General features: G+C 47.4%; 1 protein-coding gene across 9 annotated transcripts in view; it reads left to right on the forward strand.

Annotated features, from left to right (window-relative positions):
• The window catches only part of CYRIB (CYFIP related Rac1 interactor B), a 140,535-nt gene that overhangs the window by 65,863 nt on the left and 52,271 nt on the right, over positions 1–22,401 (forward strand). For 7 of the 9 annotated variants that reach the window (XM_060201371.1, XM_060201345.1, XM_060201354.1 and 4 more), the window contains one exon: positions 15,108–15,147. The exons of the other annotated variants lie outside the window; for them this stretch is intronic. The gene's annotated coding sequence lies outside the window, so the exon portion shown is untranslated. The remainder of the gene's footprint in view (positions 1–15,107; positions 15,148–22,401) is intronic. 9 annotated transcript variants of the gene reach the window in all.

The following is a 22,401-nucleotide window of genomic DNA, read 5'->3' on the forward strand; positions in this document are numbered from 1 at the left end:
TGTAAGAAAGCTTTTTGAGTGTTTCCAGCGAATAGATGACAAGCCATGTAAATCGCATGAGCCCCCAGGTCCAGTCTTTGCACTGGGAGCCTGTGAACACGTTTTGGAGTATTGGGCTCATTTTAGGCAGTGGTAGTGAGTGCAGAGCCAGCAAGTACAGACACACCGCGACCGACAGGCTTGGCCTCTGTGTGGTTTTATCCCTCATGATTTAAGATGGACAGGTTTTGGGGATACGTGCACACTCCCGCGAGGCTGCCAAGGTCGTCGAGGCCGCCAGCAGACTCTTGGCGCCGTCAGTCCCTCCCCTCGCGCCCACCACTGTCCCAGTCGGCAGGGTCTAAGGCAGCCGGCACCGCCCCTGCTCCTTGTCCTTGGTAACTGCGGGGACTTGACTACTCCGACCGCCTTCTGATGGGCAGACGCAAGGGCAGCAGGACTCGCTCCGGGGTGGGAGCGGCTCCACGCCAACCTGGGTCACTCATGTCGCTGAGCAGGTGCGCTAGGCGGGGGAGCTCTTGGGCACAGCTGGGTCACTCCCGTCAGCAGAGCAGGTGCACTAGGCAGGGGAGCTATTGGGCCCAGCTGGGTCACTCAGGTCAGCTGAGCAGGTGCACTAGGCAGGGGAGCTATTGGGCCTGCTGGGTCACTCAGGTCAGCTGAGCAGGTGCACTAGGCAGGGGAGCTATTGGGCACAGCTGGGTCACTCAGGTCAGCTGAGCAGGTGCACTAGGCAGGGGAGCTATTGGGCACAGCTGGGTCACTCAGGTCAGCTGAGCAGGTGCACTAGGCAGGGGAGCTATTGGGCCCAGCTGGGTCACTCACATCAGCAGAGCAGGTGCACTAGGCAGGGGAGCTATTGGGCACAGCTGGGTCACTCACGTCAGCTGAGCAGGTGCGCAGGGCGGAGGAGCTATTGGGCCCAGCTGGGTCACTCATGTCAGGTGAGCAGGTGCACTAGGCAGGGGAGCTATTGGGCCCAGCTGGGTCACTCCCGTCAGCAGAGCAGGTGCACTAGGCAGGGGAGCTATTAGGCCAAGCTGTGTCTGGGGCCTGCAGAGGAATCCTCTCGCCCCCGGCCTCCCCCACCCCTTTGATAGGACAGACAGATTGAAGGGGCTTGTTGGCATGCCAGGGGTCTCCTGCTCGCCTCCCTCGCTCCCCTGGACTGCTGGAGCCCCGCAGAGGACTTGCAGACAGAGGTCAGCATGCGGGGGGCTCGCTGCAGCGCCCCAGGTGCTACTGGAGTGAGTCTGTTCCCTGTGGGGCTCGCTGTGGGGTCGCCCGCTGGCGGGGATGGGAGCTCGGAGGGAGCCCCCGGAAGAGAGAAGCCCGCACCCAGGTGGGCGGGAGGAGGGCCTGAGGGGGCAGCAGCGACCTGTCCTCTCTGCCGGGAAGTGCGGCGGCTCCCGGGGCGCTCAGGGCGCATTCGGATGGGACGCGCGGCCGGTCCCTAGGCTTCCCCGGGCCTGTGGCGTCCGTCTCAGCCATCTGGATCTTCTGGATGTGAGAGGCCGTCAGAAAAGGAGAAAAGTCGTCTCGTCCAGGTGTCGGAAACAACAAAGCAGACAGACGTCTTAGCTTCCGTGGAACGCGTCGTGAAATCTTGTGGAGTTTCGATGCCTTCAAAAATGATCTGGGGTATTTTGTGCCCTCTCCGCTTCCTGCCCTTTGTTGTCTTTATGTGAGGCCTTTTTTATTGTATGGGAAGGTTGAGCGGGCCCAGGCGCGCCCACCACTGGACGCCTGCAAGTCTTGCACTCTGTCGCTGAGCTACGGTCCCGAACACTTTCTTAGCCCCTCCTGATGTCCACATATTAGACTTTAAAATTTCATCTTTTCTTTTTTAATGATAAAGATTCCTCTGAAATGTTTCCAAAGAATCACTTTATATTCTACTTTTGTAACAGTGGAATTTTGCTTGTTTATAGGGGAGATTTATTTTTTAATTCAATTTAATTTATTTTTTAAACTGAATTTTATTTAAAAAATATTTTTGATTTATTTGCCGTTGGGTAGAGACAGAGAAATTGGGAGCACAGGGGGAGATAGACAGGGAGAGAAACAGAGAGAAACCTGCAGCTCTGCTTCATCACTCATGAAGTTCCCCCCTGCAAGTGGGGACCAGGGGCTCAAACATGGGTCCTTGCACACTAATGTGTGCACTTAATCAGGTACTCCACTGCATGGCCTCTGATTTTTTAATTACTTTTCAAAATTATTTATTTTCTCTTTTGTCGCCCTTGTTTTTTTGTTGTAGTTATTATTGTTGATGTCATCACTGTTGGATAGGACAGAGAGAAATGGAGAGAGAGGAAGACGAGGAGAGAAAGACAGACACCTGCAGACCTGCTTCACCTCCTGTGAAGCGACTCCCCTGGGGAGCCAGGAACTGGGATCCTTACACTGTTCTTGCGTTTCACATCACATCCACTTAACCCACTGCCCAACCCCCGGTTTTTTAATGAGAGGGAGAGAGATTGGCTTGTGGTGATGGGGAATTCAACCTGGGACCTTGGAATAAGGGTGATTTTTTTTTTTTTTTTAAATTAGAAAGGAAGTTAAAGTTATGCGAGAGTTAAGGTATTCTTTTAAAAAATATTTTTATTATGACTTACTGGTTAGAGACAGAGAAATCAAGAGGGACGGGGGAGATAGACAGAAAGAGAGACACCTGCAGTACACTGTTTAACCAGTTGTGAAGCTTCCCCCCTGCAGCTGAGGACTGGGGACTTGCACATTGTAGCGTGTGTGCCCAACTAGGTGCGCCACCGCCTGGCCCCCAGAGTATTCTTTGCAGTTAATTCAAGGGTCCTTTATGCTTGCAGATAGTGAGTGAGGATGATTTGAGTGGGAAGGGAACTAACTGGGGTCACAAGCTAGGAAAGAGCAGTGGCTACAGGAAGGAGGGCAGCACACATGCTTCACGGTGCTGGAAAACTGGGTGGAAACGTGCAAGTGGGTCAGACCGAAGCAGCACTTACCAGCCTGCACGAAAGTCAACTCACAGTGGATCAAGAGCATGGACATTAGGCCAGAAACTATCAGATACTTTGAAGAACACATCTGCAGGATACTTTTAAGACTTTGCACTTGTAAAAAGCCTTCAAGGATTCAAATCCAACAGCAAAGAAAACAAAAGCGAAAATAAGCCAATGGGACGACATCCAACTGAAGAGCTTCTGCACAGTGAAGGGTATGGCCGCCCTCACAGAAAGACGCCCTACATACAGAAAGAGCTCAGTCAACTAAGCACCAAAAAACAAAAACAAATAAAAAAAAACCAAGCAACCCCCGTAGAAAAGGGGGCCAGGACGTGGATAGACATTTCAGCGAGGAAGAGACCCTGAGGGTCAACAGATAACTCAGAAGGTGCTCAAAGTCACTGGTCACCAGAGAAATGCAAACAGAGACAACAGGCAGATGCCACTTGACACCTGTGAGAACGTCCTTCATCAGGAAGGACAGGAATGACACATGTCGGAGAGGGTGTGGAGTGAGAGGGAGACTTCTTGACTGCCGGCGGGAGTGCGCAGTGCCCAGCCCTTGTGGGAAGCAACCTGGACACTTGGGGGACACTGTCTGGCTGGCTTCGCAAGCGGAGACAGAGGACCTGGGACTCATGGCTGGGCTGTATGCAGTATCTCTTTATTCATGCAGAACGCAGCACAATCTAAGCTAAACTAAACTAAAAACTCACAAACCTGTCCTTATATATACTTGCCAAGTAGGGCGTAAACAGGGTGTGACACAGAGAGGGTGGAGCGAAAAGAGAGTGGTGGAAAATCAGGGTGTGACAAGGAGAGGGGGCGGAGCAGGCGAGAATTCTACCACTGAACCACCAATGCCCTGGAGGGAGGGAGGGTGGTGCTTAGTTAGTGATTTATGTAAATAGACTGCAGCTTTGAGTGGGATCAAACCAAGGCCATACAGGCAAGCAGGTGCTTAGTTAAGCAGGATTAGAGACAGAAGCCGGGGGAGCTGGCGTACTGCCCAACAGGACACAATGAGTGGCCCTGCTCTATGTCAAGTGTGAGTTTTAGAGGTACTCTGGGCTGACAGGATTATACAAAAGCACGCAAGTGCCCACACATTATATTCCTTGCTTCCAAACGAGAGCCGCTCCTTTTGTGTCCGTTGGTCACACCTGTTGACTGTGTGCCCTTGCACGTAGGTGACAGCTCTAGCAACACAAGCGAATTCAAAGCAAGCCCCCCCCCGCCCCCCCCCCCCCCCGCTTTCTTCCTTGTACAGTTTGCAGTGCGAGCTGAGCATTTTTTTTTTCTTTTTTTCTTTTTTTCTCCCCTCCAGGGTTATTGCTGGGCTCGGTGCCTGCACCATGAATCCACCGCTCCTGGAGGCCATTTTCCCCCCTTTTGTTGCCCTTGTTGTTGTAGCCTCATTGTGGTTATTATCATTGCCATTGTTGTGGTTGTTGGATAGGACAGAGAGAAATGGAGAGAGGAGGGGAAGACAGAGATGGGGAGAGAAAGACAGACACCTGCAGACCTGCTTCACCGCCTGTGAAGTGACTCCCCTGCAGGTGGGGAGCCGGGGGCTCGAACCGGGATCCTTATGCCGGTTCTTGTGCTCATGCGCTTAACCCACTGCGCCACCACCCGACCCCCGAGCTGATCATTTCTATGTTCAGTAAATTTGATTTCGTGGCCAGATCATCATACTGCATATTTCTGCTCATGTGTCAGCATTTCAAGTTTCATCTGTTGGACTCTTAACACCATGAGATGTCCTCAGGCTTCTCCAGTAGAACTTTCTGTGCTAGTGTGGTCTCCTGGGACATCGTCATCCTCTTCATCAGAACATAACCGCTTCTTACATCTCGCTGATAACTCACTCGCCTCGCCAGTCCATGTGACTGCAGTTGCCTTGGCGGCAGCAGTGTCAACATTCTTCTCATCTGTAACTTTATTCATGTTCCGCTAGAGTTTGACTTGCAGCATATTCGCTTAGGTAGCATTAATGGCCTGTTGACTTCTTTCTTTACTTTTGTGCAGTTGTATCTTTATGGGCAAATTCATTCCCTTGTTCAGTTACCCACTTGTAAATAGAATGTCACCGTGAGGCAAGTAGGAAGCCGGTTATTTATTATCCAGTGATTAGTCTGGGCATGGCCTGAGCCTTCACTAGCAGCCCAGGAAGAAGTGAGGTGATGAGTGAATGATGACACTAATGATGACAGTGAAGCAGGGGAGATGAAGCTGAAGCCTTCTGTACTTTTAGCATCTTTGTTCCCGCTACATTTTAATTTTAGCCACTAGAAATTCTCCAAAAAATAATTACAGATCCAGTTTATATAATGATGATAGTATCAACGTTTAAGAGCTATGCTTGCGTATATATTTATTTATTCTCAAGATAACCCAGGGGACAGTGAACCTAGTACCGGTTTCGTCTATTTATGAACCAACACGTAGAAAGGGATACGTTTGTCCCACGCTTTGCCTGACTTCTTTTAAATATTTATTCCCTTTTGTTGCCCTTGTTGTAGTTATTATTGTGTTGTTATTGATGTCGTTGTTGTTGGATAGGACAGAGAGAAATGGAGAGAGGAGGGGAAGACAGAGAGGGGGAGAGAAAGACAGACACCCGCAGACCTGCTTCACCTCTTTTGAAGCGATTCCCCTGCAGGTGGGGAGCCAGGGCTTGAACCTAGATCTTTATGCCGGTCCTTGCGCTCTGCGCCACGTGCGCTTAACATGCTGCGCTACCGCCCGACTCCCTTCGCCAGACTTCTGAACCCCACGCTCTGCTTAACACCAGTGCACTTTGCAAGCCCTGTACTAGCTGGTACACAGCAGTTTGCAAAGCTGGTGTTTTGAAAGTTTTTTAAGAACTTCATTTTTGCAGTAATTTTTCTCAAGTACTAAGCCACGATAGAAGGAAAATTTCCCATGAACTGTCTCAGTAGGTGATACAGAAGACGATTAGGACTTACAAGCCTGTTTCTTCCTCACCAGGGAGAAGGCACCACGGTATAATACAGATGACTTTCAGGCCTAAGGCTCTGAGGTCCCATGTTCAGTCCCCAACACCACCGTAAAGCAGAGCTTCGTATTTCTCTGGTGAAGGAAGGAAGGAAGCAAGGAAAAGGGACAGTGCAGGGCTTTTGTTTTCTTTAAAGAGAGTGCTGGTAGCTCCCCTCCAGGGGCATGAACTTACAGCAGAGGTTGAGAACTTCCGGATCTGGCTGGTGGGAGGCTTGGGCAAGATCCAGTTTCAAGTTCAGTTCCTACCACGTTGAAGGAAGCCTCAGTGCTGTGGTGTTTCTCTCCCCTTCTCTTCCTCTGCCTCTATCTCCATCTAATAAATAATTTCAGATGCTGCCAATTTTGAAATGTAAAAATATATTTGATATTTAATAGATCAAAACATTAAATAGTATAAAAAGTGTCACTGCATAATATCAGGATTGACTGTTAGTTGCCTTGGTATGGGTTTTAATACAGCTTTTGAACTTTCTTTTGTTGTATTTAATTTTTTAAATTAATTTTAGAGGCAGGAATTTGTAGGGAGAGGACACGGACAGACAGACAGACAGACACACACACACACCCTCACACCCTCTGCACCCCTCTGCAGCACTGTTTCACCACCTGTGAAGCCTCCCATCTGCAGGTGGGGCTGGTGGCTTGAACCTGGACCTGTGCGCACTGCGTTGAGTGCACTCAGCCAGGTGTGCCCCACCCAGCCCCCAAACTTTGTCTTAGTGAAACAGTTTTGTGGTAGAAACCATGGGATGACATAGCATCCCAAGATTTGTGTTCAGGTCTGTGAGGTTTCGTATGCTTACCATAGACACGCATGTTCTTAGTGGGTTCTGCTTGAGAGCGTATCATCAGAACAGATGATTGTGCATATTATTCTGTCTTCAATATTAAAAACTAGTGTGTTGAACAAAACTGGATTGTCACAAAATCTTTCAGATTGTTTTCACTGTTTCTTTTTTCTTTGCTTTTAAATCTTCATTAGATAGAGACAGCCAACAATCGAGAGGGGAGAGGGAATTAGGGGGGAGGGAGAGAGAGAGAGAGAGAGAGACACCTGCAGCCCTGCTTCACCACTCAAAGCTTTCCCCTTGCAGGTGGGGCCCAGGGGCTCAAACCCAGGTCCTTGTGTACTGTAACAAGTGTGTTCAACTAGGTGCACCACCACCTGACCCCTTATATTTTTTCACTATTTTACAAATAAAGCTGATGCTGACATGACTTAAGTCAGAGGTAATGTGCATCTTACAAGCAAAGCAGATGCTCAGAGAGCTTGCTGCCCTAATTGAAGTGGAAACTCAACCCAGGTCCATCTGTATCAGTGCTCAGAATCCTTTTGCCTGGATTAGATCTCCTCTTTGTTAATAGGGAATGCAGAATTTAAGTGTTCTACTGTGTTTTTTTTTCTCTTAAAAGTTATAATCTTGCTTTTCTTCATCTGATTTTACATACATGTGTAATGTAAAATATAAGCATTTTGGATTTTATTTTTTATGTAATTGATTCCAGTTTTTTTACATTAAATATTTATTTGGTTAGTTATTTGTTGAGACCCAAGGCACTTCTCAGCTCTGGCACAAGGCGATAACTTCATCATTTCTAATGTGATATATCTATATATGTGTATGTATATATATATATATCACGGCATTTTTTTTTTTTTTTTTTAAGCCACTCATCTGATGTTGGCCCTCTGGGTTGCTTCCAGATTCTGGTGATTATAAGTTGTGCTGCTGTGAACATAGGTGCACACAGATCTCTTCTGATAGGTGATTCTGTTCCCTTTGGGTAAATCCCCCGGAGAGGCCTTGCTAGGTATTAGGGCAGGGCTACCCGTTTTGTCCTCCAAGTGTCCAGGTTGCTTCCCACAAGGGCTGGGCACTGCGCACTCCCGCCGGCAGTCAAGAAGTCTCCCTCTCACTCCACACCCTCTCCGACGTGTCATTCCTGTCCTTCCTGATGAAGGACGTTCTCACAGGTGTCAAGTGGCATCTGCCTGTTGTCTCTGTTTGCATTTCTCTGGTGACCAGTGACTTTGAGCACCTTCTGAGTTATCTGTTGACCCTCAGGGTCTCTTCCTCGCTGAAATGTCTGTCCACGTCCTGGCCCCCTTTTCTACGGGGGTTGCTTGGTTTTTTTTGTTTGTTTGTTTGTTTTTGTTTTTTGGTGCTTAGTTGACTGAGCTCTTTCTGTATGTAGGGCGTCTTTCTGTGAGGGCGGCCATACCCTTCACTGTGCAGAAGCTCTTCAGTTGGATGTCGTCCCATTGGCTTATTTTCGCATTTATTGTCTTTGCTGTTGTGACAAACTTTAAGAATTTCTTTTAGAACTTTCCAGCCTGTGAATTTTTTAGATGCCTGGATTCTCTAATTTACACACTAGTTTCACTGTGACTTGACCTTTAATTTCTAAGAGTGAAAATAATTGTAAATGTTTCATTGTTTCTTGATTTATTAAGAAGCAAGCAGGATAAATTCTTCATGATTTTATGCAACTGTGGTTTATGAAGTGGCCAGTGAAACCACTTTGATTTATTTCTGGGTGGTTCAAGTGGACCTTAGGGAAAAATACTTCTGTTGGCAGAAAAAGCAAAAAAAAAATTTGTTATTCTGCTTTTAGTAACAGTGATCTAATTGAAGCTTTTGAGGAAATTCAGACGATTAGTCTTTGAACATGGGTAGCTTTCCTTCATTTCCTGAGTTTCAGAGAAAAGTGAAAGGAGGATGGCTAATGTGTACGTCAGGGAGAAGACAGAGTTCCAGGGCTAAAGTTGAAAACTGGGAGTTCGTGCAACAGAACAAACAGAACCCTCAGACTGTTCCCTTTGGCCCCGCATGTAACCCAGCTGGCCGCGGCCACACCTGCTCTCCACGCTCCTGAGTGCCGAGGTCACGAGGTGCTTTTGCTTTTACAGCTCAGCCTTCAGCTTTCGAGTTCCAGAAGGGAAGATACTTAGCTCTTCAAAGCCTCGCTGACTGCCTCCAGATCTAGCTGCTGGTTTTGGCGTTCTCCGTTCTACCTGTATGTAGGGCTGGCATTTTTTGGAGTTGAGGGTCTTAATTTGGGTCAGTCTATCTGACTTCAGATGGTGGATTGAAACAGCAATAAAGCAGTTTCCTTTATCAAGTTGAGACAAAGGAACTTTTATATACTTCTGGGCAGGGGATGTAAGCTGGTACAGCCATTATGGAAAGCAGTGTGCAGATTCCTCAAAAAGTTCAAAAAAATAGGGTCCTAGGGTCCTCATGATAGGGTCCTCACTGTAAAGCATTAACCCCTTCAATAAAAAAAAAAATACATTATCAGAGTCCACAGAAGCCACTTATCCCAGTTTCGTATACTTACCCCCAAATACCAGATACACAAAGAGTCAAAAGCCGTACACTCTTCTGTATTCATTAAAGTAGGAAGAACTGGAAGCGACCGGCCCTCAATCTGGCCAGCGGCTAATCGCTGTGGTCTGTGTGCGGTGAAACTCGGCTATACCGCAGGAAGCCACGCCACCGGTTTCAACAACGTGCTGGCCCTGGATGTTCCTGCGCTGAGCAGAACGAGCCAGGTGGAGAAGACCACTGTCGGATTTCACTCAGAGGCGTTCTGTAGAGCCAAGCAACAGATGAGCTGAGCAAAGCAACAGTAGCCACTGGACTGGCAGGTGAAGGGAGAGAAGAGGCGCAGCTCAGCAGCAGGGCGGCCGCCCAGTGCCTTGCGGTGATGCCATAAGGCCACGGTCCTTCAGTCTAAAAGTGGCCTGAAAACTTCAGGTAGTGGAGTCTGAGGTATTTGAAGAAAATACAGACTTCTGTTGGCGTGTGAGCAGCTGGAAGGACAGGTCTGCCCTCCGATGGGAAGGAGGAGAGTTGGGGAAGATGCAGCTTGGGAAGAGAAGCTGACAAGATGAGGTTCAGCGTTAGCCTGTCAGGTTGGAGTGTCTGTGAAAGCAGCCCAGGGAGGGAGACTTTGCAGGCAGCAGCCGTGTACATGGGATGGAGAGTGCCAGACTAGCATCGCGGGCGGGAGAGAGGATCCAGGAACCAAGCTTGTGGCAGTAGCAATACCAATCTTTATTCATGCGGGAGCCCCGGAGTCGGGTGTGAATGCAGCGGGTTAAGCCACGTGGAGCCAGTACCGCAATGGCCTCCGCCTCCCAGTCTGCACGGGATGCTGAAGAGAGAGAAACCAGAAACAGAAGTGGCTTTTATAGGATAAAACCGGAAGTGGCAAGTCGGAAATGGCTAGGAAAGGGGGTGGAGAAAGGTAAAAGGCATGGTGGGAAGGTAGAACTTCCTTAGCAACTGTTGTGAGGGTTTTAACTGGGGGGATTGATGTTACCCTGTAGGCAGGGCGGGACTGGAGGTAGAAAGAAGATAGATCATTGGGATGGGTGGGGATCTTTCAGGCAAAACAGTGATTATGTTAATAGGCCATAGTGTCAGCAGTGCAGGATTGGGGCGGGGCTGGCTTAATGCCTGACAGGAGAGAGGTGTCTGGGCAGCGTCTGCAGCGCTGTCACACACAGGCGATGCACTGAAGGGAGGGAAAGACCCAGCCTGACTCCTGGGGTTTGCTGATCTCTAGGGCTTTGAGCGATGTCTCAGAAAAGTGTAAGAGGGAGTCTCCGGTGGAGTAGCGTGAAGAGGAAACCGAGCTGTGGTGTCCCCACGGACCAAAGCTGAAGTCATGGTGTGACAGAAACAGAAAGGGAGTCAGTGTAAGGGTCCATTCCCAACCTGGCCATTTCCGTTAGCCGCTCTCCTTTGACTCTGAGGAGGCCTGTGAAGACGTGAGGAATCTGCCACAGGGTAGAGGACATTTACGTATCTCCTGGGTCAGAGGTTGCGTGAAGGGGGTCAGTCTGGTGCTAACACCTCCGTATCTCAGATTTGTGTCTCGGCATCTGTGAGCAGAACAGAAGCCCCATGTGTGCAGTGGAGGGCTCGGCTGTGAATAGGGTGTCCCGCAGACAGAGGGAGAGTGTGTGAGATGGTTTTGTATAGCTCACTTCCTTTTTATTGCCTCCAAATATTTATTTTACTTTTATTCTACTAGAAACTGAGAGAAGGGGGGAGGTAGAGGGAGGAAGAGAGACATGTGCAGCACTGCGTCACCACTCAAGAAGCTTGCCTTCTGCAGGCAGGGACTGAGGGCTTGAACCTGGAACCTCGTGCATGGTAATCCGTGCATCTACCGGGCACGCTGTGACTCAGTCCCCTGTGGCTCACCTTGTGCCCTCCGTTATGCCAAGTAATCTGGCCCCCTTACAGAGCTTTCAGGGTTGGGGTTGACAATAGTCTGTCCATGCAGGTGCGCACTTATGACACAAAGAGGAGGCTCCATGGAATACGTCAGTGAGTGCAGTCTTCCACTTGCCCTAGATTTCCTTATCTGCAGTCAGCACGTTGTCAGCTTGCGACTTGTGTTTTCTGGAAGAGGGACTCGGACCGTCTGCACGAATCAGTGTGTTGAGCTGTAGTATTCTTTTTTTTTTTTTTTTTTTTAATAAAAAGATAACACTGACAACACCATAGGATAAGAGGGGTACAGCTCTACACAGTTCCCACCACAAGAACTCCGTATCCCATCCCCTCTCCTGATAGCTTTCCCATTTTTTTTTAATTTTAAAAATATCTTTATTTTCTCTTTTGTTGCCCTTTGTTGTCTTTCATTGCTGTTGTAGTAGCTGTTGTTGTTGATGATGTCATTATTGTTGGATAGGACAGAGAAATGGAGAGAGGAGGGGAAGACAGGGGGAGAGAAAGATAAACACCTGCAGACCTCTTTCATCGCCTGTGAATCGACTCCCCTGCAGGTGGGAAGCTGGGGGCTCGAACTGGGATCCTTACGCTGGTCCTTGTGCTTTGCGCCACATGCATTTAACCTGCTGTGCTACTGCCCGACTCCCCGCTTTCCCATTCTCTATCCCTCTGGGAGTGTGGACCCAGGGTCATTGTGGGATGCAGAAGGTGGAAGGTCTGGCTTCTGTAATTGCTTCCCCACTGAACATGGGCATTGACAGGTCGATCCATACTCCCAGCCTGCCTCTCTCTTTCCCTAGTGGGGCAGGGCTCTGGGGAAGCAGAGCTCCAGGACACACTGGTGGGTTGTCTGTCCAGGAAAGCCTGTTTGGCATCATGTTATGTTGTGCTGCACCGCAGAGGAGAGAGAGAGAGGAGATACGGAGTGAGAGGGAACACAGTTCTTTATTCGTGTGAGAGTGCAGTGGTTCAGGCCACGTGGAGCTAGCCAAAATGGCCGCCTCACGCAGCAACCTTTTCTGCGTCTAACCACCGAAGTGAAAAGCGGGCAAGAGAGCAGGCAAAAGAGCAGGGTGGAAGAAGGGCTTTCTAGGGCAAAAACCGGGAGTGACGAGCCGGGACAGGATTGGTTGGGAAGGGCACTTCGAGAATATCGTATTAACTCTCGCAGGAACTGGCACTAGCCTGAGGGGACAACATGGCGGAACAGGCGCTCCGAGAATGTCCCAACTCTCGCGGGAACTGGCACTAGCCTGTGGGAACATCTGCACAGCAATATTAGCATCTGGAACCTGGTGGCTGAAAAGAGAGTTAACATAAAAAGCCAAATTGTTGACCAGTCATGAACCTAAAGGCTGGAGTAGTGCAGATGAAGAGTTGGGGGGGGGGGGGGTCTCCGTTCTGTAGATAGCTAGTAGGCATATTTTAGTTATATTCCAAAGGGGCTGTGATGTGACTATACTAGTTTTTTTTTTTTTTTCTCCTGAGCTTGAAATCTGATATGCAGGTGGATCCAAGTTATTGTCTGGGGAGATGATGTCATGGATGGAAAAAGGACCAAAAAGCTCGATCAGGGAAGAGAGTAGCTCCCTAATGTGGGAAAGGGGTATAAATATTGTTGACTGTAAACCCCATCAATTTGGTGTGATCTGGGGCCCATATTCAGCTTAGGAGCCTGTGTGACCTCTGCATCCGTGTAAATCTGAGCTCACATTCTGTGGTCATGAATAGGAACATTCCAAGCTGCCCCAATATCAGGACCCATCTTCCTCAGGTGGAGCACAGAGTATGTTGTCCAGCCTCCCTTCGGAGGTCTCACCCGAGTAATGAGGCTGAAGGGTTGACATTCCTGTCACATCTCTGGACACAGTCTGAAGTGAAGCATACCCAGCTGGTACTTGTTGCATTGATTAGGTTGGGATCAGCAGATGCAGTATCATTTGATATGAATTGAGAGAAGCATGCAGGAAAGTGAGCCCCACCCTAGAGGTTCCAGGACTGGGGGAAATGTAGGCTCTATAGAGGAGGCGGGAGGTTCCTGCTGTCTTAGGGTTTAAGAAGACAATATAGTTATTAATTATAATCACATTATTTGGCAATTGGGTTCATTTTGAGAAATTCCTTTGTTAGGATTTGCTGTATCATATCACCATAATTTCTGTCCTCTGACATTTTTTTTGTATATATCTGTGCCACTGGTTGCTTCAGTTTTCCCTGGTCTAGGCTTTTAAGAGAGTCAAAGACTCAGCTTGTAGTCTGTGCATTAAAAAGTTTGAGACATTCAATCAATTTTTCCCCTCTCATATTAATTAAATAGTGATTGATATGACTACGAATTCCTAGGAGTGCACATAAACACCGTGAGCTGCAGCATTCTTGTTGGGCCAGGTGCTGCAGCTGTGCCAGCAGGTCCCGTGCCCGTGGCCGTCTAGTCTGGGGCCTGGTTTCTCTAAACACCCCTCCTGTCCCCATTGGGACGTTAGTCCTTGTGGTTGTTTGGGTGACTATTAGGGATCCCTTTCCCTACCACGTCACAGCAATCCTTTTCTTACCTCTCGTCCAAAATGTGTCTAAGAAGACCAGCTGCTACTGCTGCTTCAGAATTCTTCTTGTGTGTTTTGGTAGAAACCCCTTCTCTCTTCCACCGTAGTCGATATTTCTAACTAGTGAAGCGTAGCATTGCCAGGCCTGTTTGTATCCATTGATTCCTGAGCCCAATTTCTTTTTAAATCAGAAGACTTTAGACTCTGACGACAGCGGGGCAGATCTCTTGCCCATCCCCTTGAATGCTACCAGCGATATTATAAAATTTAGCATCTTTCCTCCCCTTCTCCTCTCCCTTTCCTCCTCCTCCTCCTCTTCTCCCTCTTCTCTTCTCCCTTCTCCTCCTCTCCTCTTCTCCTCTTCCTTCTCTTCCTTCTCCTCCTCCTCCCCACTTTCTTCTTGCCACTTGAGTTAGGGTTATTGGCTAACTTCATGCCTTCATGCCTGCCTGATGCTTCCACTCCCAGTAGTCCCATAGTTAGGAGACAGAGGGAGATACACAGAGAGCGAAAGAGGAGAAGAGACGTCATGATACTTTTCCCCCCTTGCACGGTGTCCCACGAGGTGGCCTGCGGCTTGAACCTGGGAGAGCTGTCTTGTGTTCCCCGCCCACCAGCTGTATCTCACAGATCCAGGCCTCACAGCTGACAGGCAGCAGTTAGGGAAAGAAAGTTTCATCTAAAGTGACTAGTTAGGGTGGTCAGTTATTTCTCCTCACTGAACTAAGCTATTTTATTATATTGGCTATAGTTGCTCTTTGTCGCAAAGTTGGAATAAACTTATGCTGGAGGTTTCAATTATAGAAAACTGTTTTGCATATAGTCTTAGAGAGTCCTGGTTCACTTCAGTGCCAACCAGATGTACTTCCACATAGTAGATTATTATCATGTAGTGTAAGTCTCACAGCACCCGCAGAAAACGTAGCATTTAACGCTGATGTGGAATGAGTGCAAATTTTGCTATCAATATAGAAATAGGCCTTTTTGATGTTGTTGTGATCCTGTTACACGGTTCTCCTCCATACATTGTAATGAGAACAGCATGATTTTATTGACACATTCACTAGTTCTTGGTTTGCCGAGATTAACAACTAGAAGGACTTGTCACCTGTGGTGTCTCCTAGCACTAAACACGGAGGTTTACGCCTGCTTGGGTCCTCCAGGAACACTTGAGTTTGATGCAAGGGATGTCACAGCACATGCACGTGGTGACACTTGGGAACTTGTTAAAGTTTTAATGAAATGAAATTTGTTCTGAAATACAGTCATGCTTTAGACTTTGTTTTTTCTTTTCTTTTAAACAGACAGAGGGGACAAGAACAGAATCACCAGCACTGGCTGAAGGTAAATATGCCTTTGGGGGAGTGATGATTCAGCTGTAAAGTTATGGAAAGTGATTATTTAAATAGAAGCGTACATTGAAGAAACACAGTCTAAGGGAAATTGTGTATATTGAACTGTTTCAGAATGCATTTGGAAATATTCGGGTTTTTTTTTTTAGTTTTGGCTTAGAGTAGGAAGTAGTGGGGGGAATGAATGCACATTTTTCAGTAGGAGGGTTATGTATTTTTGTTTAGATTTCTTACTAAGTTACTTAACAATGTAATTGATCAGGAAAGCTCTAGGCAGCATACTTGTTGATATATACAATACATAGAAACATCTTTGGGAACAAGAAGACAAGCGTGTTGATGTACCATCTTGTTTCTTTGAATATGGCTTTACTGATTTAAAGATGTATTGTATTTTGTGTGAGATAAGAGAGTTTCACGTGAGAGAGCAACAAAGTTAGAAATCAGAGCACCATTTCAGCCCATTGGTGTCAGGCCTCCGGCATGCAGGCCCCATGCTCTTTTCAGCTGAGCTGTATTTCTGGACCTGAAGTACAATTTTAAAATGAGAATTCTTCCTATTATTAATTTTGCCTCTGTTTTAAAAGTCGTACAGATAAAGAGCATGGGGGCCAGGTAATGGCACACCTGATTGAGCGCACACCTTACGGCGCACGAGGACCGGGACCCACTCCCCTGGTCCCCACCTGCGGGGGGGTGTGGGGGCTTCATGAATGGTGAGGCAGTGCTACAGGTGTCTGTCCCACCCCTGTCAATTTCTCTGTGTATTTACCCTAAATAAGTAAATAGTGACTAAAGAAATAAAGGGGCCTAGGTGGTGGCACAGCGGTTTAAGCGCACATGGCGCAAAGCACAAGGACCAGCTTACGGATCTCAGATCGAGCCCCTGGCTCCCCACCTGCAAGGGGGTGGCTTCACAAGCAGTGAAGCAGGTCTGCAGGTGTCTTGTCATTCTCTTTCCTCTCTGTCTTCCCCTCCTCTCTCCATTTCTCTCTGTCCTATCCAACAACAAGGGCAACAAAATGGAAAAAATGGCCTCCAGGTGCAGTGGATTTGTAGTGCAGGCACCGAGGCCCAGTGATAACCCTGGAGGCAAAAAAAAAAAAAAGAGAGAGAGAGAGAAAAGAAGTGCATGACTACCCAAAAGAAAAGGAAATTAAAAAAAAATTATATATTTACTTATTCCCTTCTGTTGCCCTTGTTGTTTTATTGTTGTAGTTATTACTGTTGTCGTCATTGTTGGCTAGGACAGAGAGAAATGGAGAGAGGAGGGGAAGACAGAGAGGGGGAGAGAAAGACAGACACCTGCAGACCTGCTTCACCGCCTGTGAAGCGACCCCCCTGCAGGTGGGGAGCTGAGAAAAGGAAAATTTAAATTTATTTTTATATTCTGTTGCTTGTGGTGAGTCTGGATGAGCTTGAAATATTTAAAAAAATTTTTTGAATTATTGATTGGACAGAGACGGTCAGAAACTGAGAGGGAAAGGAGAGACAGAGAGGGAGTGAGGCAGACACCTGCAGCCCTGCTTCACCACTCGCGAAGATTTCCCCTTGCAGATGGGGACCGGGGGCTCGAACCCGGGTCCTTGTGCACTGTAACCCGTGCACTCAACCAGGTGCGCCACCACCCAGCCTCCCGAGCTTGAAATACTTATGAGCATTATTTTAAGAACAAGTGTAGGGCCAAGATGTAGTACGTGTGACTGGCATGAGAGGTCCCAGTGTTCAATCCCCTTCACCGCCAACAAGTAGAGGTAAGTGGCACTCTGATAAGCACCCTCCCCCCCCCCCAAAAAAAAGAAAGGAAGGAAGGAAGAGGAAAAACTACAGCGAGAGCAAGGATAACCAATAGTCTCTGCCCTACTGTGATCTTACTGTGCTAAATTTAAAGTTCGAGGATCAAATAGAAAGATCTCACACATGGGAGGGAAATACTTGGGGGGGGTGGGGGGCAGGCGGTATTGCAGCGGGTTAAGTGCCCATAGGAGGAAGCACAAGGACCCACACAAGGATCCCAGTTTGAGGCCCCGGCTCCCCACCTGCGGGGGGGTGGGGGGTTGCCTCACAGGCCGTAAAAGCAGGTCTGCAGGTGTCTCTTCCTTTCTCCATCTTCCACTTCTCTCTCGCTTTCTGTCTTATTCAATAAAAAATGGACAAATGGCCACCAGGAGCAGTGGATTCATATTGCCGGCACCGAGCCAAGTGATAACCCTGGAGGCAAAAAAAAAATAAAAATAATAAAAAAAAACAAACTTAGCAATATTTCTTAGTATCTACTCTTTTTCACATTTTTGTTTCTGTGAGAATTTTATTCTTTTTAAAAAATATTTATTTCCATTTTATTGCCATTGTTTTTATTGTTGTTGTAGTAATTATTGTTGATGTTGTCGTTGTTGGATAGGACAAAGAGAAGTGGAGAGAGGAGGGGAAGACAGAGGGGGAGAGAAAGACAGACACCTGCAGACCTGCTTCACCACCTGTGAAGCGACTCCCCTGCAGGTGGGGAGCCAGTGGCTTGAACTGGGAGCCTTACACTGGAGACTTTTATTCTTAATTTAGGATTTTTTTTTGTCTTGTTGTTGTTGTTGTTGTTTGTTTTGTTATCAGGGTTAGAATCCTGCTGCTGGCAGCCATTCCCCACCCTTTTTTCTTTCTACTTAATAAGACAAGGAAATTGTGAGGGGAAAGGTAGATAGAGAGGGACCTGCAAGTGGGGGGCCAGGGCTTGAGCACGAGAGTGTGCTGGGTACCTGCCTGGGAGCTGCATTATTCTGCCCTTGTGGTTGGGGCCGCCCTGCCCTCTCCAGGTTTGTTTGAAGTGGTGCCCCAGGCACCAAGGAGATCTCAAGTGTACAGGGCCGGTTTAGTTGTCAACAGGTCCTGAGACGCTGGCTGAAGCCCTTTTCAATTGCAGCCCCATGATGAAAAGTCAAGTAAACTTTCAGTCACAACTGGACTCTCAGTCGTTGTGACTGTGGTTTGGGAGATAGTTTACCCATTAGAGCACAAACCTTCCATCATGAGGTCCTAGGTTAAAAACTAAATACTGGTATTGGCTTAGACCTTTGCAGGAACACTTAATCCCATTTCGGTGAGCTGCCTGTCACTTTATTTGTCACTGAGAAGCAGCATGGCAGAATGGTAAAGAGAGCTCTTGGGAGCCAGATGTGTCTGGATGAGAGTCTGGGGCCGCTATTTGAGCAAGCTACTCCTTCCTTACTTGGGCTACTTAGAAGTGACATGAAAGGCGCAGTGCTGAGCAGTCTCACGAAATGGCTAAGAGCCCTCTCGCCCTCTGTGTAGCTTGCGGCGTCACATGCGGCAGACAGGAACCTGGGCACCTGTAGCACCCGCCGCCCTTGGCAGCTTGCTTCCACGGCAAAGTTACATGGTGACCACAAAGTGACTCTGTTGGCCTGGGGTTCTCTCATTCCGTGATGTCTTAAGGAACCTCCTCATGACGAGTGTTTCCTGAATGACGTCCTAAGTTTTATTCTTTCAGGAGCTGTATCCTTACGACTGACGAGGCAGTAGATAGTAATAGTCAGCTTGTATCTGTGGCTTTGGGAGAACCCCCTAATTTGCAGTGGAGGGAATGGGGACACCACAGACCTCTGGTGGTGGGAACGGTGTGGAATAATTCCCCTGATATCTTACGTTTTTGTAAATCAATATTGAATCACTAATTAAAAAAAAAAAGGTTGGGGGCTGGGCTGGGCGGTGGCAGCTGTGATAAGCATACATCGTACAAAGCGCAAGGACTGGTGCAAAGACCCTGGTACAAGCCCCCGGCTGCCCACCTGCAGGGGTTGTCGCTTCACAAGCGGTGAAGCAGGTCTGCAGGTGTCTGTCTTTTCCCTTCTCTTTCTTCCCCATCTCTCTCAATTTCTCTCTGTCCTATCAAAAAAAAAAATGGCCACAGGATGTTGGTATGCATGAGACCCTTTCTGTTTCATTTGGTTTAAATCCCCCCTGCTTAACACTATTCTATTTACATAACCACTTCATTCTATTTACATAACCACTGTTAACAAGTTCCACCCCCCCCCAGGGCATTTGTGGTTCAGTGATAGGATTCTCGCCTGCTCTGCCCCTTCTTTGTCACACTCTGATTTTCACCTGTCACTTTTCTCTCCACCCTCTCTATGTCACATCCTGTTTCCATCCTACTTCGCAAGTATATATAAAGACAGCATTGTGAGTTTTACAGTACCTTTAGTTTAGCTCAGCTTGGCTTAGATTGGGCTGCGTCCTGCATGAATAAAGAGATACTGCCTACAGCTCAACCATGAGTCCCTGGTCGTCTGTTACCCGCCCGTGAAGTCAGCCCGGCGAAAACAACATAACCCGTCAAAAACAACAACAGGAGCAGTGGATTAGTAGTGCCAGCATTGAACCCCAGCAATAACCCTGGAGGCAATAATAATAATAATGATAGTAATAATAATACTAGGACCTAGTTTGGAAAAATAAAGATTAATGAAAGGAGTAAGAAAGAAAAGGTCTGTTTCATTTAGAGAATATTTTTTTCTTTTAACTCAAATTTTGAGAGAAAGTAGAGACATTTAAAAAAAATGAATCATTTCAGTCGTAGTAGGATATTTGGGGCTAGTACTCATTCTTATTTGTTAAATCACTGACTTTTTTTTGTTTTTTTTTTGTTATTTTGGTCATTGAGAGAGGGGAAGAAAAAAAGATACCAAAGAGCAAAGCTTTCCCCAATGTGGCGAGGGCTGGGCTCGAACCCACTAGCGCACATGGCGAGGCAATCACGCTCCTTGTGGGTATCTTGGAGGTAGTGTGTCTTTTCTGGAGATTGGAAAACTTCTGCTTCCCCTCCTCACCCTTTTTTTGGAAACCAGTGTGTTGGGCTGGCTTCACGGGCAGAGACAGACGACCCAGGACTCATGGTTGAGCTGTACGCAGTATCTCTTTATTCATGCAGAATGCAGCGCAATCTAAGCCAAGCTATGCTAAAACTAAACGAAACTAAACTAAACTAAACTAAAAACACAATCCTATATATACTCGCCAAGTAGGGCGGAAACAGGATGTGACATAGAGAGGGTGGAGCGAAAAGTGACTGGTGCAAATCAGGGTGTGATTAGGAGAGGGGGCGGAGCAAAAAGACATCACGAACCAGTGGGGATTAATCCAGTGCCCTGCAGGCAGGACGGTGCTTAGTTATGTAAATAGAATACAGTGTTAAGCAGGGGGGATTAAACCAAATGAAACAGAAGGGGTTTTTAGAAGCAGAATTAGAAGCAGACCAACAGCAGTGAAGGAAGAAATGAAGATGATAGGGACAGACCCGGTCTAGCACCTGAGGCCTTACTGGAGTGAGACCTCCGCTGCTTCCATTTTGCTGCAGTTTGGTGGCTGTGGGAGGATTCATAGCTCCTCATTTTTGAAAAGTAGAGTGAAATGTCTCCATGTAAGGAAAAGTATTTCTGAGGCTCACTGTTGATCCTAGGATCAATCTTTTATGGTTTTTCTGTTATTGTTGTTTTTGTCTGTTCACCTTCTCTGATTAAGATTCTAAAATTTTGTGTACTTCAGCTTGAATTGCTCCTTTACAGAAGGAACATCCTTTAAGCTTACACCTTACTTTGTAAAGTGCAGGTGTTTGGTGTGACACAACAAGGGCCACACTTTATTTAGTTCTCTTAGTTTAAAAATTCTCTTCAGCTGTAAGTAACCCCTTTTTGTGAGTAATCCAGTAATTCGGCTGATGTTTCTTGAGCACTGGCCTGGGTAACAGGATGTCTGCTAGAGGCTAGAGCTTCCAAGGTGAAGAACAAGCCAATTTCTTTGTCTTTCCTCCAGGGTTATTGCTGGGCTCGGTGCCTGCACCATGAATCCACTGCTCCTGGAGGCCATTTTTCCCCTCTTTTGTTGCCCTTGTTGTAGCCTCATTGTGGTTATTATTATTGCCATTGTTGATGTTGTTTCTTGTTGGATAGGACAGAGAGAAATGGAGAGAAGAGGGGAAGACAGAGAGGGGGAGAGAAAGACAGACACCTGCAGACCTGCTTCACTGCCTGTGAAGCGATTCCCCTGCAGGTGGGGAGCCGGGGGCTCGAACTGGGATCCTTACGCCGGTCCTTGCGCTTTGTGCCACATGCGCTTAACCCACTGCGCCACCACCCGATCCCCAGAACAAGCCAGTTTCTTAGATGTCCCCCACCAGGGAGCCAGTGTTGTGTGTCTTTTTTGAAGGTTGTGTGGAATAGAAAAAGCTGATATGTAAAGTAGCCGTGATAGCAGAACTGAGGAGAAAGGTTACTTTTATTTCTGAAGTAAGCCAACTTGAAACATTAAGGTAGATCTTGGGTGAGAAAGTGAACTTGAAAGAAATGTGCACAGTATATCATTTGTTAAGATTAAACCATAGAAATAATATTTGGGGGGCAAGGTGGTAGCGCACCTGGTTGAGCGCACATGTTACAATGTGCAAGGAGCCAGGTTCGAGCCCCCAGTCCCCACCTGCAGGGGGAAAGCTTTGCGAGTGTTGAAGCAGGGTTGCAGGTGTGTCTCTGTCTCTTTCCCTCTCTGTCTCCTCCTTCCTCTTGATTTCTGACAGTTTCTATCCAATAAATAAAGAAAATAAAAAAAGAAATAATATTTGTGAATTCATACCTTTGTAGAAGGTTTAAAAAATATATATTTGCCATGGAGCTGGGAGGTAGGTCACCTGGTAGAGTGGAAGCTTACCATACACGGAGTCCTGAATCCAAGCCCATTATCACATTGGAGCACCGTAGATGCCATCAGGAGAGCTCCAGGCATGGCAGAGTGGAACCATGGTGTCTACTTTCTAGAAGGAAGGAAGGGAGGGAGGGAGGGAGGGAGGGAGGGAGGGAGGAGAGAAAGAAGGAAGGAAGGAAGGAACTAGGAGAATAGAGTGTTGTATGGGGCTGACTCAAGTTCATCCTCCAGTGCTAAAAGAAAAAGAAAAAACAGACTTAGTTGGAATCACACTTTCTTCTTTTTCTTTTTTGAACCAGAGAACTGTTCAGCTCTGGTTTGTGCTGGTGCTGGGGATTGGCCCTGATGAAATCATGCTTTAAAGATGGCGATTACGTTAGGTGATGGGAGAGGAGGAGGAAGGCTGGCTGGGAGGTTGGGAAGTTAGCAGTGTAAAAAGCGTGACGATGTCCAAAGCAGATGTAATCCAACGCGGCTGCTTTATCTGGGCTGTAGCATCTGCAAACACGATCTTTAAACTTCTCTGAATTAGTTCTTA

The sequence above is a fragment of the Erinaceus europaeus genome, chromosome 1, assembly GCF_950295315.1.
Source record: "Erinaceus europaeus chromosome 1, mEriEur2.1, whole genome shotgun sequence".
In the NCBI taxonomy this organism is placed as follows: Eukaryota; Metazoa; Chordata; class Mammalia; order Eulipotyphla; family Erinaceidae; genus Erinaceus; species Erinaceus europaeus.